The sequence below is a fragment of the Dromiciops gliroides genome, chromosome 2 (genome assembly GCF_019393635.1).
Source record: "Dromiciops gliroides isolate mDroGli1 chromosome 2, mDroGli1.pri, whole genome shotgun sequence".
Lineage (NCBI taxonomy): Eukaryota > Metazoa > Chordata > Mammalia > Microbiotheria > Microbiotheriidae > Dromiciops > Dromiciops gliroides.
This window is the reverse complement of record NC_057862.1, coordinates 530,224,421-530,240,536: the sequence shown is the minus strand read 5'-3', so window position 1 is coordinate 530,240,536 and position 16,116 is coordinate 530,224,421. Positions and strand designations below refer to the sequence as shown.

Sequence of the window (16,116 nt, the reverse complement as noted above, 5' to 3'; positions counted from 1 at the left end):
CCCTCGGTATGAAAACTTATACCTTACTAGTTTTCTATTTGTTAAAAGAAAGAATGGGGGTCTGCTTTATAAGTGAGTACCAAAGTTGTTGAGGGATTTTTCATTTGAATATTTCTGATTAAAGTTGTCTGCATTTAGGTGACTGTAATTATAGCTGTAATCATTTGTATACATTTGGTCCCACTTCCTATTTTGTTCATTCTGTATTTCTTAATCCAGGTCTTCTCATGTTTCATTGAATTCTTCAGATTAATTTTTGTCTCAAAGCCCAATAATTAATACTAAATTACATTAAAAAACAATTTGTTTAGCCTTTTCAGTTATTGGTTTGTTTTCCTCCTTTTGTTATGACACATAGTACTGCTCTTAATATATTCACTCAGATGAATTTTTTTTCCAATGGCCTCCGTGGGCTATAAGTCTAGTAAAGGATCACTGTGTCAGAGTGTATGAAAAAATGTTGTAACTTTTCTTGCATAATTCCAAATTGGTTTTCCAAAATGGTTGGACCAATTCACAGCTCTAGTAGAAATGAATGTGTGGCTATTTTCCTGCACTCAAGCCAACCCAAGTGTAGCTAGAACAGTGTAACAGGGTGGAAGGGCAGTGATCAGAGGACCCAGTCAACAGAGTCTCCTCAACTCACTAGACAAAATTCTATAAGATGTAGGTCTCAGAGACTTACTGGGGTGTTAAGGTTTTATCCCTTTCAGACACTGTATTCACAGCTTATAAACAATGTGAAAATCCACTGTGGTTCATAGCCTGTGGTCTACTCACAGATTGAACAGGGTGCAGATTGTATAATGGATAGAAGGTGAGAGTGATTCATTCTCACCCATGGGAAGCTACATAACTACACCATGAGAAGAGAAATGATCTCTCTCTCTTTCTGTTTCTGTGTCTGTCTCTCTCTCCCTTTCTCTGTCTTTGTCTCTCTCACTGTTTCTGTCTCTGTCTCTGTCCTCTCTCTTTCTCTCAAGTGCCAGAGGAGTTACTTGCCTGAGACATATACATCCTCTGTGCTATTATACTCTACATATGTGCCTGCTTTTCTCACATCAGACACTATATGCCAGGTCAGGGGTGGGGTGGGGTGGGGTGGGGAGGTTGTAGCTACTGTTCTTACCCATTCAGTAAAAGCCTTTCCTTTGAGTTAATTGTATCTTATGGGTAACTATTGAAGGTAAGTGTATTGTGCATGGTTTGTGAGTTATTTTAAGAGCAGGAAAAACCACAAAGTACCTTGAAACTAGAGTAGTCATCACCCAGGGAGACCCAACCTTCAACTGGACATTAGTAGGGTAGCCTACAGGGAAGTCCTGAAGTGTTGACTCAGTTTAAAGGAACTCTGTGGGTTCATATGTCTAAAATTTGTGTCCCTACCAATGAGCTCACTTTTAATAGTCAGCCAGTAGACTGACACAATTAGCTCAAAGCAAAGGTATTTACTAAGATGGCATAAGAAGAGTAGCTATAAATATCCTCCTCCTAAAAATATGAGGTACATTTTCCCATAAACACTCAGATTGCCCAAATTTAAAGAACAGTGGTGAGGTACATATGTAAAGAACACATATGACCAAAGCAACTTGCTTTTCTGGTACAGTGGGGCCTCAGTGTCATTTCTCTTCTTGTGGCATCCTTATTCTAATTCTGCCTTCCCTACCCCTGTCCAAATTTCATCATTTCTACTGAGCAAGTTGTTCAGCTAGACTCCCTGGGTCTGCTTATCTCCATGACTTGACATGACTTTCAGAGCTAGTGCTTACTGGAATCCTAGTTTGTTCTCTTCTTGTCTGCCAGAGGTCTCACTCCTTAACGTTTCTTTTTTCTTTGAAAGCAGACTCTGTGTCTTTCTGGAGAGTGTTTGTCTCTGCTCCTTGTCTCAAAGTGTTCAATTCTTTGAACTCTTCCCTGCTGGATATCTACTGGGTGAATACCTCTGACACCATGGTCAATGACAGAGGAAGAAGAGAAAATCAACATTTATTCCCCTACTACTCTCTGGTGAAGGTTCAGGACATGGTTGTGCTGGAGGAAATCCAAAACACTTTCAAGAGCCAGTTGTTAAATTTTGAGTGTGAGCATTTATATTTTAGAAATTGGCAAATGTTATAGATCAGGGTTGTAATTTATTATTTTGTTGATTTTCTAGACTTAGAGAAAATGATGGAGGAAATGTTAGTAATGAAGATTAGAGTTGAAAGTGTGTCATATGTACATTTTTTTGGTGGAGAAAAAGCCAGTTGTTAAACATTTACCAGCCTGCTCTAGCACAGGGGCCATTCTTCATAAGTGTTTCCCACTTTATATGTCTAGAATTCTCAAACAGCTTTGAAATATTGCTTAGGGCTGGGAGGCTTATCTTTTAAGGGTCATCCAAGCTATGACCACTCTACTTGACCAATGTCTAACTGTCATTTTAATTTTATAAGGAAACTTTATCATATTAATACCTTCTTACATTTTAGTAGAATGGGGATAATCCCTGTAATACCTAACCTACATTTGTTCTGATAATTAAAAGATAAGATGGATTCAAGGCTCTTTTTTAAAGCTTAAAGGACTATACAAATGTCATTATTATAAAGAATTGACACAAATAATAATTTTTATATACTATTATAATGCAGAGGTAGCATAATGAAGAGAGAACACTGGATTTGGTTCTGGAGGTATTTTTGTAGGGGTTTATTAAAGGCTTATTCCATTTCTATCCAGATAAAATTATTTGTTATCTATTTTCTCTTTTGTTAATTCTCGCATTTTAGATTTTGGTAGATGTTCATTTTTTCTCTACATTTTCCATTTTGTAGCTATATCATTTCATGTTTCTAATAATTTTGTTTCTTCTCTATTTGTTGTGAATGATACCTCCCTTTCATTTTTAAAAAAAATGTTTTATAACACTCTTTAAAATTTTTTATTTAAACATTTTATTAAAAACAACAGTGAAGGGGCAGCTAGGTGGTGCAGTGGATAAAGCACTGGCCCTGGATTTAGGAGGACCTGAGTTCAAATCCAGCCTCAGACACCTGACACTTACTAACTGTGTGACCCTGGACAAGTCACTTAAGCCTCATTGCCCCCCCCCCAAAAAAAAACAATGAAAATGAACACAAGCAACTAAACTTTCCTAGTAACTTTCTACTTAAATTAATTAGTTTTAATTCACAAAATAGAACAATTTTTCAATTATTCTAAGTCTCTGTCAGCTTTCTTTGTTTGTACTTTTATTTTTACCCACATTTCCTTTTCTGCAATCATGGTATGTTCTTCATTCTTCTGGTTCTGCTTTCTCCCCCTTTAATTTGCCTTGTTAAAATCTTTATAGGTATCTTTGTTTTCCTCATATTTGTTGGTCTTATTGGTTTCTGGTATTCCATTACATTAATGTACCATAGTTCATTTTTTTAAAAATTCCTCTTTTGTTGGGCATTTAGGTTGCTTCTTCTTTTTCCCAATAATATATCATTCTGCCCTGGAAATCATTGAAGAGGTCATAGAATCATTGATTATAGTTTTAGAGTTAGAAGGGACATTTGAGGTCACAAAGTGTCCAGTCTCCTCACTATCCAGATGAAAACTGAGGCACCATAGAGGCTGTGACTTGCCCAAGATCATCCATGACCTCTGACTCTAAATTCAGTACTTTTTCCACTAAACTGAATGGCTTCTTATAGATAGTTTAGTGGTTGTTTTGACACTTTAAGGTTATATTTCCAACAATGGAATTATTAGCTCAAGATTCTTTTCACAACTTTTACTGTATATTGTCTTGGAAATTGCTCTCTAAAAAGATTCTGCAGATTTTTCATATCACCAGCAATTAATGTGTGTTGGTTTCTCTACAACTCTGCTAGCATGAAGTTCTGTTGCTTTTAACTATCCTCTCCCCTTTATTTTTTCTTAATTTAATTTTGTGTTCACTTTAATAAAGTAAGCTAATATAAACCCCCCAACTCTTTCGTTTATATATGCAATTTCTAAAAATTCAATTATGTTTAGCTCATATTTAATTTTCAGAATCTCTTTTGTTCTTGTTTTAGGACTAATGTGTTTATTTTTCTATATTTTAAATTCCATGATCAAATTATCAGTCTTTTTTTTTGTTAATATGAAGGCACAGGAACATAAATTGTCCATTAGGGAATGCTTTAACTGCAGTTCATAAATTTTCATATGTTTTGTTATTACCCAACAAAATGCTACTTCAATATCTCATTTTAGAGTGGAAGTGATCCTGGGTTCTCAAATGGTGTGACAGAGAGAGAAGCAGATCAAATTTTTGAATGACAGGCTGGAGCCCTTGGAGCTATAGACATGTGTGGGATCTGGCTGCATCATGCTCCTTACCTTTCATGGCTTGCAATTCTAGAGATTGCTAAAAGGGGACCTCCCTTGGGTGAGATTATTCCCTTTTTCCTGGTTTGAGCTGAGATCTTATCTTGCTCCCATCTGAAGAGTTCATTTATTCTTGTGTTTTCTTTAGTATATTCTAATCTGTAGAACTCCTCCAATTTCTACTGGCTGTTTTGTTTGGATAAATGGGCATACTCATTATTACTATTCATGGTGGTCTTTTGTGTAACCAGAGTTTGGTGGTAAGGGGATGACCTGGCAAATAGAAATTAATATCTATTCTATCCCTTAAGAACAGTTAAAGAAATGGCTTGACTTCAGAACCACTAAACTTTGTACTCCTAGAATGGAAATATTTGAGGACTGGCAGACAGATTTTATTCTAGCCCAATATGACTATCTTATTAGGAGAGATTCCCCAGTCTCCTATGGTTCTGCATACTGCTTGCCTTCCCTCTGCTGGGGTGCTAGTGGTGCTGGGATGGTCCTGTTGTGACTCTCTGCAAAGGTGGGCCAGACTTTTGATTATATTGATCCATGACACCTATGAGACACATCTACATATTTAGATAGCACATATCTTATATATAAACATTAACTTAGCTGTTGACTAGAACTCTGACTATGAGCTCTTTTCCAATGATCAATGAATAAACATACCCCCAGAAGAATTGAATCATATCAATCTTGATAGTGTCCCTATAAATGAAACCACTTGCAATTAATTGGGAGGGTGACTAACAGGTTTTCCTTAAAGTGGAGAATAAAAGAATTGGAGGAATCTGTTTTATTATGCATTGAAAGGCAATAGGAATCATCATCTTATGGTATATTTGGTCAACTTATATTGTAGTGTGTATATGAAAGTTTTCAAGAACTCCTTGAAAATACTTGCTGCAGGGGTGGCTAGGTGGTGCAGTGGATAAAGCACCAGCCCTGGATTCAGGAGTACCTGAGTTCAAATCCGGCCTCAGACACTTAACACTTACTAGCTGTGTGACCCTGGGCAAGTCACTTAATCCCCATTGTCCCGCAAAAAAAAAAAAAAAGAAAGAAAGAAAGAAAGAAAAAGAAAATACTTGCTGCTTATACATCAACATCTTTCACAATAGGTGAAGAGGTAAAAAACAAATAAATGAAGGACTCCATGAGTCTCTAAATTAAATCAGCATATATTAAGGTACCCAGGAATTTCAGTACACATTGGGCATATGCTTTATGACTAATTGATGGGAAGATATGGATAAGAGATGAACTGATGGGCAGGCATAGGTATGTATTTTTGTGAGGAGTACCTGAATTGATGGGATAACAGATATATTTGTATATTTAGGCATAAGTCTCATTATCATAATTATGTTATATATACTATGCCATTATTTAAAATATTGTTCTAATCTTTATTTAGTTTTGTGTCTTTTGTTAAACTTTTATTTACTAAATATCATTTTTATTATGTTGTGGCCTGCAAAGGGTATGTTTAATATATTTTGCCTTTTTGCATTTGTTTATGAGTTATTTGTGTATTAGCACATTTTTATGATGGGCTTATGGAAATCTGACAACATGTATATTCTCTAACATGCTCATTCAGAAGTTCCCAAAGATCTACCAAATCCAGTCTTTCCAATATCTTTCATCTATAATTTCCTTCTTGTTTACTTTCCTGTTGGATTTTTCAGATCCTTTTAGAATACTACTAATCATGGAGAATTAGTGTCTTACTATGTCTTTTTTCATCTCAGATAACTTTTCCTTTATGAACTTGGTTGCTATGTCTTTTGCTGCATGTCTATTTAATAATGTTTTTCACTACATATAATGTCTTAATAACAATATAGCTTTCCTGAGTGTCTCTCTTAACAGTATTTATGTTTGTTGTTATTTTATGCAAAATCATTATTTCCATATCTACTTTTTGAATTCAATTATAATAGATTTTATTTCAGCATTTTACTTGGGATCTGTATGAGTCAGTCTATGTCAGGGGTTATTAAGCTGGGGTGCATGGATAGAGTTGATGGAGTTTATGAACCTGTATGAGAGAAAAATTGCATCTTCATTTTCACTCGCCTATAATTGAAATTTAAAATTATCTTCAATTATGAGTGTGGGAACAAATAAGATTATGAGAATAGATGCATAGGTTTCACCAGACTGTCAAAGGGATTCATGACCAAAAAAGTTTAACAACTTCTGCTCTATGTTTGAGATGTTTCTTGTAAGTGGCAAATTGTTGGCTTTGTTTTCTAATCTTTCCTACAATTGGTTTCCTTTTTATTGGTGAATTCAGCCCATTAACATTTATTACCACTGGCTTTCCTGCATTAGGGCCTGTAATGTTTTTTTTCATTGCTTTTTTTATTAGTGACATTTTGTTCAATTAGTTTTTAATAGCCAAGTCTTATTCATTCATTCAACAAACATTTTAGGCACCAATTATACACCAGGAACTGCGCTAGGCACTGAAGATACAAAGACAAAAATGAAACATCCCCTGTCCTAAAGGAGCTTACATTCTATGAGGGGGAAAATATATATATAAGTAACTACAAATCACACAAAGTAAGTATTAGGTAATTTGAGGGGCAAGGGCACTAGCAATTAGGAGAATCAGGAAAAGCCTTAAGTAGGATGGAACTTTGAAAGAAGTTAAAGATCCCAAAAGAAAGTTGAAGAGTGAGTACATTTTAGGCATGGAGTACTGTGTCTACTCAACACAGTGACAATATAACATCCATCTTCATGATATACAGAGGATATTTATATGAGTACTTTAAAGATCTCTGCTTTAATTCAGGTGTTCATTTCATGCACATTGAATGCAACCGTCTTCCAATTTAACAGATGGTCTTTGAGAGTTGCTGTCATTGAAAAATTCATTACCTAGTGTAAGGGGCTAAAATTCTAGCTAGTCTGTCTAAAATATCTAATGAGTGGTCGCCAATAAATTATAAGCTTTAGCAAGAGTTAGACTTTTAAGCATTTATTAAGGAGAATAAGAATTTGGTAAAAAGAGAGAGAAAGGCCTAGATTCATCTATCTATTAAAGGGAGAAAGCATTCCTAGCTCCACTCTCCACCAAAGTCCTGACAAAAAAGAGAGCCAGAGCACCAGCCTTGCCCCCTCTTCCTCCCACAAGCAAACGTCACTTCCTGATGCCAAAGAGCCATATGTCTTGCCCTCAGACGCCTTCTCCTCATGGTGGAGCGTCCTGCAGTAAGTTTCCAGCAGGTGGCAACATTCCAATCATTACACTAGGAAAGCTTATGTTCCACTGGCATACAATGCTAGTATATCCACACAATTGATTCATATTGACATTGCAATACACTGACTTCCTTTCCCTCAGTCTTTTTATAAAACTTGAGATGATGGATGTTGCTGGCACAAATACATTGACAAAAGTAAAAATGTAGAATACAGGAACTCACCTGGCCCTTTCAGTCTTGCTCCCAATTGATTTGCATGAAAACCAGGGGTGTTATGGGACTTAAAAAGAACCTTGTCGCACTTGTTTTACACAATTCCATTACAATTTTGCTAAGTGGAGTCTCGAAGATATTTTGAAGGGATGCAGATGAATAATGAGGATATGACATGAGTTGAAAGATATTTAACCCCAAGTGAGCTAGCAGACTTGGATAAAGAAAAATATTCTCAGAAGAAAGGCAGTTAAAAAAACAGACAAAATTTCCTGGTGCTTTCTCTAGCTAGTTAGCTGGGTATATAGATGGCTAGGGTTTGCATCCCAGAAGAGATAAAGATGGTTCCTGGGACTAAAGAGCTATCTGACTATTGTTGAAGAGATCTCACAAAATCCTAAAACCAGCAAAGGGCAAGAGAGTAGCTAGCAATGTAGGTGTTTAGTAAAGAGTAAAACTGCAGCAGGAAAAGAATAGCAAATGATCCCAGTGTAGCCCAGGAACCTACTCCTCTGATCATTCAACCAACTCTATTGACATCATTAGGACATCAGTTTCTCTACAGCAACTATGTGTTGATATTTGAGCTGTTAAATGTGCTTCTTATGTGTGTGTCCTTCCTTTCCTGGTAGGCTGGTAAGCAAGAGGTTAATTTGCCCTTATGTATATGGAGAAATCTGACCTATCATTCTTCCCGCTCTCTTGTTTAATTAAATGCTTTTAGTTTCAACTAATGTGTCTTTTTGTTGGCTGGTAAAAGAAACACTTGCTATTAGGTCTTTAGTAAACATTTGGTCATTTGGGGCAAAATAATCATATCTCTAAAGTCTTGTTTCTTGATCTGTAAACTGAGAGGGTCAGACTGGATGATCTCTGATAGCTAAATTCTACCTTCCTGTGAACTGAGGAAAGAATAATTTAAGTTACACAGTTGGCCATTGGCTGAAAGGGGACAAGGACCATCTTTATTTTAAAATTTATTTTTAAAATTTCAAATATTTTAATAAGAGTTCTCTGCCAGGCATTTAAAACACCAGTTTGTGAGGATAGACTCCATTGGAGAGAGAGAATACAGAACGCAGGTAGCCACAATGCTGAGGAATCTTCTTGATTTGGGGCAGGATCTGAGAGTCCACTGCTTTCTGGTCAGCCTTGCATTGTGTCAAAAATCTTGCCTTCTTGGTGTCTAGGTTTACGGAGCCTCTTCTTCTTGAAGTAAGCATCAGTAAGATGATTTGGAATTTTCACACCTGAAAGGTTAACTCTGGTAGAGATGGCAATGACATATCTCTGATGGGTTCTTCGCAGAGGAACACGGTTGATGGTCAGAGGTCCAGTCACCAGTAGCAAGCCACTAGCCAGCTGCTTCAGGAAAACCAGTCGCTTGCCCCTGTGGCGGCCAGTGAGCATGATTGGAACCATGCCCGGGGTGATGCTAGATCAGGGTCTCCTCACGTGCTGGCTGAAGGGCTTTTTGCCATGACTGAGCAGCTTTCTAGGCACATCCTGAGTAGGGTAATACCTAGGCATTTTGCGGATCTTTACCACTCTGTTTCCTCCATTCTTATCCCCACCAACTAGCTTTGAGACAGTAGCAGGCACCTTCTCCTTTTTCCTTTCAATCCGGGTTTTGGGTGCAGCGTGCTTGCATTTGTACATGGCCTGCCTAGAATACATGGCAGACCCTGAGTATCTGCCGATCCCTCTGGCCAGGACCGGGTTGTGGCTGCAATGCTTTCTAGGCTTTTTCACCACCTTCTCGGCCACATCTTCCTTTTTGGGCTTCTTTTCCTTTTTTTCTTTTAGTTCCTTTTGGGGTTTTTGGTCCGCCATCTTGAGAGAAGGGAAAGAAGGGACCATTTTTTGTGATACAAGACTGTGAAATATTTGGGCCAAGAAGGACTTTGAAGATCATTAGCTGCATTTGACAGAGGAGGAAACCAAGGCCTTGCCCAAGGTCATATGATTAGTTAACTTTCTATGTTTTTTGTTGAACTTTAAAGCTATACAACAAAGCCAGATTCTGTGCTCTGAAGCCAATTGAGAGGAGGTTTCCAGCAATTCCCTTGTCTCTCTCTCTGCCTCTGGAGTCCGCAGGCTGATTTTAAAGGTGTAAGCTCACCTTTAAAGGGAAGGTGGAAAAGGAATAAGCATTTATGACCTACCATGTGCCAGGCATGATGCTAAGTCCTTTACAAATATGATCTCATTTAATTACTTCCCTCTTCAACCCTCTAGCCTTCTGCATATAACTCAGGGCTAGGAAACTACTGACTCAGGCCCTTAGCTCAAGAGAGCTTGTTCGTCAGCTTGTTCTTCCTTCCCACTAAAAACGTGCATCTTTAAGCCTACTATATAACATTCTTTTGATTGCCCTTTACTCAAAGGGCACACAGTAAAGCCCCTGTTTCCTACATCCTTACCTGTCCCAGGCTTACACTTCCCCTTCTGGGATAGACCAAAGAGCACACATTGGAAAACTGTATTAATCCTTGGCTGGTGAGCATGAAGGGCATGAGAAACAATAAAAAACAAAAACAAAAACAAAAACCACACCAAAAAACCACCCCCCCACACAAACTTCATAGGGCTACATTGGTATATACATATATATATATAGCTATATATATATATGTATATATACACATTTTTTTTTTTGCGGGGCAACGGGGGTTAAGTGACTTGCCCAGGGTCACACAGCTAGTGTCAAGTGTCTGAGGCTGAATTTGAACTCAGGTACTCCTGAATCCAGGCCCAGTGCTTTATCTACTGCGCCACCTAGCTGCCCCGGTATATACATATATAATATATTGAGAGAGATATATGCAAAATCAGAAAAAGAGGTACACTTAGAAACATACATACTGAAGATATACACATTTCTTTGAATATTAGATATTTTTCCTTCCTCTGACAGAGATGGCGAGACAGACAGCAAGACAGAGAGAGAAGCGAAGTGATAGGGAGCGTCACTAGAACATAAATTTAAAATTGGAAGAAACCTTAGGGATTATTTAGTCCAACTCTCTCATTTTACAGGTGAGGAAATGGGGTCTAAAGTGGTAAAGTCACTTGCCTAAAGAAAGCCACACAGGTAGTAAGTGGTAGAGCTAGGGTTTGGACCCAATTTTTCTGACTCCAAACCCAATCTTTTTTTCCCCTTTAAATTCTGGATTCTTTTTTGGATATTGCCATCGCTTCCCAATAACCCTTCTCCCTAACCATTGTCCATATCTAATAAGTCAACAAGCATTTATTAAGCACCTACTATGTGCCAGGCCCTGTGCTAAGTGCCGGGGATACAGAGAAAGGCAAAAGACAGTCCCTGCTCTCAAGCAGCTCAGTCAAAGGGGTGACAACATACAAACCACTATGTACAAACTAGATACGCACAGGATAAAATGGAGATGTTAGAGGGAAGCAGGAAAAGTTTCTTGTAGAAGATGGGATTTCTGTGCCTCATTCCACACCCAGCACCCATCATTTCTCTATCAAGAGGGGGAGAGATGTTTTATCATAAGTCTTTTGCAAATCCAATCTTCTCTTATTATTCAGGAAACAGGATATTTCATTACCAGCACCCAGCTTACCCATAAAGTTCACTAAATGCAATCCCTTTCATTATAAGTATAAAGAAGAAAAGAGAGAAACAAAGTGATGGGGAGTGAGAGACCAAAATGGAGATTGGCTGAGGGAGAGATGGGGGGATTGCTGGGATTGGATCCTGGTGTGGGATTAGGCTAAGAAAGAGGCCTGGAAATGAGGGATGCATAGAACAGTCTCCTTGGAATTTAAGGGATTGTTTTATTTTTGTCTTTGTACTCCAGCACCTGGTACTTAGTAGGAACTTAAATTAAATATATGCTTGTTGATGGATTGATTCCCACTTTTCTCTCTCCCAGAAACCAGGGATGTTCTCCTTTGAAGAATTAACAGGATTTATGGAAGCTTTCTCAAAGGCCCTGCTAGTCTGGGCATATTAGTGTTACTTTAGGTTCCAGACCCCAAAAGGGGCCTCTCCTTGAGGAGACCCTCTGAGAAGTCCTAAAAACCAAGGGCCAAGAGTGGCAGCATCTCAGCCTGGTCTGCACTGCAGCTGGAGATCCCTCCCCAGCCCACAGCCCAGGGGCCAGTGTTGGCAGGGGCTCCCTCCGTGCAAATCTCTGGCTTTTTCTGCCCAACACATTGAAACCATCAGTGCTGAGGCCCCCTGACTTTAGCCTTCCCAGCTCCTCAGGCTACACTTCCCAGAACACTGCTGCCTGCCTTCAAACCCTCACTTGCCAACTCTGTTGGGTCCGGCACAGTGGGGGCCCCTCTTCTCACCCCCATCTCCCCTAGAGGCAAACTCAGATCTTTGTAATTTTGCTCCCTATGTTGGGACACCTCCCCAGGCACCCAGCCAGCCACATCTCATTCCCGTCCCTTTCCCCTTGGTCCTCCAAGGGAAATTTCAGTTGATGCTATGAAAACAGGGAATCCTTGGGGGCCACAATGCTGAGCTGCCTCATCAAAGCAGAGAATGCCCTTCAGTGCTCCATGTTCGGAGGCAGCCTATTCAAAAGCAAACCCTGAATTCCTCTTGCTGGCGGCCAATAAAAACCTTGCTTCAGCAACAGCTTCCTTTGCTGAAATCAGATATCCAAGTAATAAACAAGTCCCGAAGGCAGGAAAACCCACTTCGTTCTCTCTTCTGATTAGTTTTTCTCTTCTTTCTACTTCATTAAAAAAACAAATCCTTCTGAAGCAAGAGATGCCTTCCCCTAGAAACATATGCCCAGAGCCGATTCCTCCTGAGCAACCCTCTCGCCCACTTTAGTGCAGCACCTTTCCTTCTACCCTTATCCCCACACACACACTTTTTACCTATTCCTGTCAACTATTAAACATGGGGACTGGATGGGACCCATTTCCCCATTTGCTGAGACCTGATTTGGGTCAAAGCTGGGCCAAGAATAGGCATTGGGGTTTACCAGTCCAAGGCCGTTTGCTCCCTGAGCCCTCCATCCACTGTAGACAGAAGCTCCAAGTTAGCTACAGTCTAGACCTGGCATTCCTGCTCCTGGTAGTGCTGGTGACTGAGGATGGGGAGGTAGAAATGCAGGGGAGAATTTCCCTAAAGATGATAGTCACGCTAAATCACTACTTGGTTCTGGCTGCTTCTAGTCACCATTGGAAGACAGACAGCTGGAAAGCTTCAAGATAGATAGAGGCCCCTTGGAATTCCTCCGCATGAACAAGAGACCATAAACAACCAGGCCCCAAATAGTTGATGCTAAGACCATCTTAAATAGAGCAGTCCTAGGGCTCCCCAAGAGACCAGCAGAGGGGAGGGTGCCTGAAATAGTGTCTCAGGGGACCAGTTGTAAACAGGCCCAGCACCCCTACCCCCATGTCAGTCCCACCTCCTCCTCCTTCCTCCTGCCTTCTCTCCCCTCCTCCTCCTCTTTGTCACGTCCTAGGGTAAACGATTCCCCATATGTGCCCTGCTGTCAAGGATATTCCCTCCCTGACTCGCTGACATCTCCCCTCTTTCCCCCCAAATAGGTTTTTAAGTGACTTTGTCCTCAGAAGATGCGATTTCGTTTGTTTTTCCTTTTGACATTATCTCTCTGGAGAGTTTCTGGTTGGGAGAATTATGTCGAGGCTGCAGATTGCAAGAGAATTGCTCCTAATAGGGAACAGACAGACAAGACACCTTTCATGTCCAGCCAAGTTTTTCTTTCTTCTCCCCCCCCCTCCCTTCTCCCTCCCCTCCAGTTCTCATCTTCCCTTCTTGGCTTCCACATCGGCCCTCATTTGTGCTTGTTTCTTCAGGACATCTGGTGAATAAGGTCACACATTGATTTTATTTTGGAGATTGGCAGCTGGGTCAAGCATGGATCCAAAGGCTTGCCAGAGAGGCTCACAGCCCTTGTCTCAGAGTCCAAGGTGAGAGCTGAAGTCTTTCTTGAAGATGGGTGATGTTGGTGACAGGGAGCTTGAGTGAGCCCATCCTGATGATAATAAGAGAGCAGAGCAAAGCAGACCTTGTTTACAAAGGCGATCAGCCTCATAGATTTAGAGGTGGAAGGGACCACAGGAGTCATCACATCCAATCCACTCATTTTAAGTGAGGAGACTGAGGTACAGTGATGTTACTATGTGACTTTCTTAGGTCACAAAGCTAAGTGGGATTTGAAACTAGGTCTTCCTGAATTCAAGCCCAGCACCCAGAGACACCAAACTGCCTCTCAAACTAGATCCTCTCAAGTTTGTTTGGTTTTGCATACATACTGATCTCAAAGTTTAAGAGCCTTGATCTTTAAGGAAAAAAAGAATCCTAAGTGGGCATGATGGTGTATGCCTGTAATCCTTGCTACTGGTGAGACTAAGACTGGTGGATAACTTGGGTTTGGGACCTCTGGGTTCTAGTGGGGATAAAGAGGGTCTAACTTTAGTACCAAAATGGCTCACTCTTGGGAGCAGGAGGCCACCTGGCCACCTAAAAGAGGCTGGAAATCAAGCAGATCAGAGCTTTCGTGCTGATCTTCAGTGGGGTGAAGCCTGTGAGTAGCCCCCTAGGCTGGGCAAGATTGGGAAACCCAGTCTCAAGAAAAAAAAAAGAAAAAGAAAAAAAAGAAAAGAAAGAAAGCCACAGATACCCAAAATGTCAGAGTTAGAAGGGACTTTAAAGATCATCAGTTCCAATCTTTTTAATTTTTTTAAGCTGAAACTGAAGCTTGTGACTAGTAGAGTTAGGACTTGAACCTTCGCTTTCTGACTCTCTGGTTCGCTGTTCTTTCCACCCTATCAAAATTCCCTTCAGAGTTATCAAATCTCTCTTCTCTCAGTCAGTTTAGTTTATCCTTTCCAAACTTACAAAAAAAAAAGTTTTGTAATTTAGATTCTTGGGGGCCTGGTAATGGTAACAGGGAAGGAAAAATGAGTTATGGGCCCTAGTGCCCTAAAAATAACAGCTGACCCACAACCTACCACTAGTGCCAAGTGGGTAGAACCCCCCCCCCCCAAAAAAAAAACACCCTGGCTTCTTGAGGAGCAATAAAACATTCAGTTCACTGTTTAGAATCCTTTGTACTTAGTCAGGAGGTTAATATCACAGTTTACACCCATAAGCAGTCAAGACCGTCATAGTTCCCAAAGAGATTAATTTCCTATTGCTCCACTTATTAAATCCTGCCCTCCCTTAAGCCTGGAGTGGGAGAGGAGGGGGTGGGGGAAGGGGAGCCTGTTGTGGGGAACCTTCTTCCAGGCTTCATGAGGGGCAGCACATTAGCTTCTATAGAACAGTCGTGGATACTGACTTGCTGTCTAGATGTCCTTGATCCCATTTCGGCCCTGTTCACCAAAATACCTCTAGCTTTGGGAAATAAGTTAGAGAAACCAACTTACTGCCACTCTAGCCCCTAAAGGTAAAAGAGCAACAGAATTCTCTTTGTCCTTAGTCCTAAGGCAGCTAAGTGGACTGGTGAAAAGACAGCCGGGCCTGGAGTCAGGAAGACCTGAGTTCAAATCCAACCTTCGATATTTACTGTGACACTCAACAAATCACTTAACCTTCTTTGCCTCAGTTTCCTCATCTCTAAATGAGCTGGAAAAGGCAAACCACTTCAGTATCTTTGCCATGACCCCAAATGGGGTCATGAAGAACCAAACACAGCTGAACACACAATTAGCCCTAGGACCCAAGAGATATTCCTGGGGGGAACTTGAGTCAGAAAATCTGAGTTTGAACCCTAGTATAGTACTTATTAACTGTCCTTGGACAAGTGGCTCTTGAACCTCAGATACCTCCTCTTTAAAGGAGAATAATAACACTTTACCTAGCAAAGATCAAATTACACAATGTTTGTAAAATGCTTTGTAAGCTTTGCTTGGTCAGTTTCAAAAGATGACCATAGATTGCAAGCTGAATTTAATGTATAGACTTCAAGATAGGCCATCTTGAATTAAAACCTGCAAATCTGGATGAAAAGCATGCCTATTAGGAATTGGGGGGAGGGGTTATCCCCCCCACCAAGTAGGAGACAATAGTGCATTAAGTGTCTCAGAGGATGAAATATAAGTCATATATGACTGAATACAGAGGACCCTCTTTTCCCAAATCTTACTTGGATAAAACCCAAGTGCAACTTAATAGTGTTATTTTTTCAGGATATGCCTATTTTTTCTTACCTTTCAAAGAGGTCTACATTTTGTAAGATACTGTGACCTTCCCCCAAAATCTATCACCTGATCACCAAACTGCTGATGACACCCTTCTCTGTACTTAGCCAGCCTGGCCCACAGACAACACACACACACACACACACACACACACACACAC

At 40.1% G+C, this 16,116-nt stretch overlaps 1 pseudogene; it reads right to left on the bottom strand.

The window, feature by feature from the left end:
• Nucleotides 1-8,778: 8,778 nt before the first annotated feature.
• Nucleotides 8,779-10,275, bottom strand: LOC122742662 (annotated as a pseudogene).
• Nucleotides 10,276-16,116: the final 5,841 nt, after the last annotated feature.